General features: G+C 42.7%; 1 long non-coding RNA gene across 1 annotated transcript in view; it reads left to right on the top strand.

Annotated features, from left to right (window-relative positions):
* The window catches only part of LOC118766387, a 15478-nt gene extending 13131 nt beyond the window's left edge, over window positions 1–2347 (top strand). The window contains exon 3 of the long non-coding RNA XR_005002322.1: window positions 2269–2347. This is a non-coding gene — a long non-coding RNA (uncharacterized LOC118766387). The remainder of the gene's footprint in view (window positions 1–2268) is intronic.
* The last annotated feature ends 580 nt before the right edge of the window (window positions 2348–2927 follow it).

The following is a 2927-nucleotide window of genomic DNA, read 5'->3' as shown; positions in this document are numbered from 1 at the left end:
CGGCAAAAGAGACCGATAGAATAAGTACTAGGCTTGCAAAGAATAAGTCCTAGGGTCGATTTGCTCGACTAAAGGCGGTGCTCCAGCATGGCCACAGTCAAATGACTGAATCAACTAAAAGAGTAAAAGATAATGCAGACATAGACTTGCCCAAATGCATCAATAAATTAAGATTGATATTTTTTTTCACTGTTGTTACAATTGTCTGAAATGGAACTGTCAAAGTGTGATATTCGAGCAATTTTGCTATTCAACTTCAAAAAAGGATGTAAAGAAGCTGAAACTGCTCGCGATATCAAGAAAACATTTGGTGAGGAAATGACCAGTGAGTGGTCAGCTCAAAAAGGGTTTGAACGATTTCGCAGTGGAGACCTGAGCGTTGAAGAGACCCTTGCTTTCTTCTTTTTTTCTTTGTATCTTTCATATATTTTTGTTCTATTATTTTATTCTATTTTCTGCTTCCTAGCGGGGCCATCATTAGAACTCAGAATGCACAGAGTTGGAATATATAGTATACGACATCCTGTGTGATACCCTAAAGGTTCCGCCCAGCTACGGTCTTGGACTGGTACTTTTCATAGACCCCACCACCACCGCCAAAGGAGCGGAGGCGATGAAAGAGAAAATCGGAAGAAATGCCTAAAAGCATTTTCTTTCGGTGCTGTTACGATTCTGCCCCGTAATCATTGGTCTGCTGATGCATCAGACTGACCTAGGGCTAAAAACAAGAGCAGCGGCAATCCAGTATGGCAGTCTCGATACAAAGAGGCCAAACGCAGTTATATGGTCTGCTGAAAATAACAGCCCAGTCTCTTAAAAACTCAACTAATCACGTTAAAAAGTGGAAGGAATATTAGATTGTGTACACTTAGGTATATTTGGCTCGAAGAAAAGCCCAGAAAGATGAGATGGTCTTAGATGGAATGCTTTTGATTGGAGGTCTGCTCGATCAGAGCTGACCTAGGGTTAAATAACAATAGCAGTGGTTGTCGTTGTCGTCGTCGTTGTGGTGGCCACCGTCGCACACGCCATCGTCGTTAAGGTCCATTGTCGTTATCATCGTCGTACTTCGTCGTCCGATATCGTTGCCGGTGCTGCCAGTGTCGAGGTCACTGTCCGGCAATCTGAAATATTTTAATTAAAATCTCCTGAATTCATCAATAATTGTAATAATCGATCAATAAATCAATATATTTTCTCAATATATTTTCTCTGGAACCTACGTGGTGCCAGCCTCTATGAACTAAGGTTGTTTCTTGCTGTTTTGGGAGTTTTTTTCGTTTTACTCACTGCAAAAAATAACAGCTAAATCTCCCTCAAATCACACCATGCCATCTTAATAACGAAGAAACAATGAACAATATATTCTTTACACACGAGAAAATGGCATCATCTAGAGGAGGTCTGTTCCACAAATCAGGATCAAAAAGCAGGGGTTATGAAAGGCAAAGTCGACCCCAACAGCATTTGAACGTAAAGTCGGAAGAAATGCTTCTAAGCATTTTCTCCGGCGCAGTAACGATTCCTTATCACATACCAGCCATTCTGTATCTAAACACAACTGGTAATATATGGAATCCAAACACACTAGATGTGATCTGCGTCTGTTGAAAATTAATCTATGGAACTTCGTAGAAGAAACAAAAGTTACATTGAATTGATTTACTCCAAGGTGACTTTAGATTTCAGCAAGGGCGTTGCTGACAGTCATTGTCTTTTAACATTTGCGATGAGATAATTTGTCGGTGATGGTCATACTCACCTATGAGTCGATAATCACCATGTATGTATGTATGTATGTATGTATGTATGTATGTATGTATGTATGTATGTAGTATGTATGTATGTATGTATGTATGTATGTATGTATTTATGTATGTATGTGTGTATGTATGTATGTGTGTATGTATGTATGTATGTATGTATGTATGCATGTACATAAGTACGTATGTATGTTATTATTCAGTTTTATTTCAAGATTTCTTGCCAATGGAGAAAGGGCCAGTTTCTTACCTAGAGCCAAGGCTCCTTCATTGGAATTTCCCCACCCCATCAAGGTCTTTTTTCATACTTCGGAATTGTCTCTCGATCCCTAAACTTCTATGTTTACTCAGAGTCAGCTCCTTTCACCGATTCCCAACGTGCCTCCAACGCTTCGACAATTTAATCTTTGAGAGTCTCGAATGCTTGGTTAATGTCAGACTCTCTCCAACGTCCCACGATCAGGCTGCATTGCCCAAGCGATTTAAAGGTTTTGGTCTTTGTAAGTGTTCGTCCCTCTCTCTCCCCTGCTTCTTTTCCTCCACTCACGCCTGCTCCACCCTGGTGAGCAACAGCCTCTCCTCTCCAACCAGTTCCAATAGGGAGTTAGATGAAGCTCTCCAATACTGGAGGGAATAAGGCGTGTCTGCTTCGGAGAAGGTGGAGGACTGTCGGGTTCAGAGAGCTTGGGACAACATAATTTCGAAGGTCATCTCTTCATCCCTCTTCATCCAGTCAGACCAGTTTTCAAAGTGCCGCTTACTGCCTGCTAGCGCCAAATACTCAGGTGACTGGATTGATGCTGTCCCTGTTGCTAATGCTGGTGATCTACACAGTTTGGACGAACTTCGTGTCTACATTGCCCTCAGAGTGGGAGCTGAAGTATGCACAGGTTTGATCTGTCGTTGTGGCAGGCTCCTCTACTCCACAGGCCTCTATGACCTTTCTTGCTGCCTGAATGCTGGCCGCTCCTCACGTCATACGAAGTTGAACCTGATACACAAGAGGAGTTTGGCCCGGGCAAGAGGAGTTTGGCCCATCTTGGAACCATCTGGATTGTCCAGATGTGATGGGAAGAGACCTGACGGCCTCACCCTGTGCCCCTGGTCGCAAGGCAGATGCCTTATCTGGGATGTCACAGTTAACAATTCCTTCGCTTCTTCTCC

This window comes from Octopus sinensis, linkage group LG15 (genome assembly GCF_006345805.1).
Source record: "Octopus sinensis linkage group LG15, ASM634580v1, whole genome shotgun sequence".
NCBI classification, from domain to species: domain Eukaryota; kingdom Metazoa; phylum Mollusca; class Cephalopoda; order Octopoda; family Octopodidae; genus Octopus; species Octopus sinensis.
Note: the sequence above shows the minus strand (reverse complement) of the source record. Positions and strands in the feature narration are given on the sequence as shown.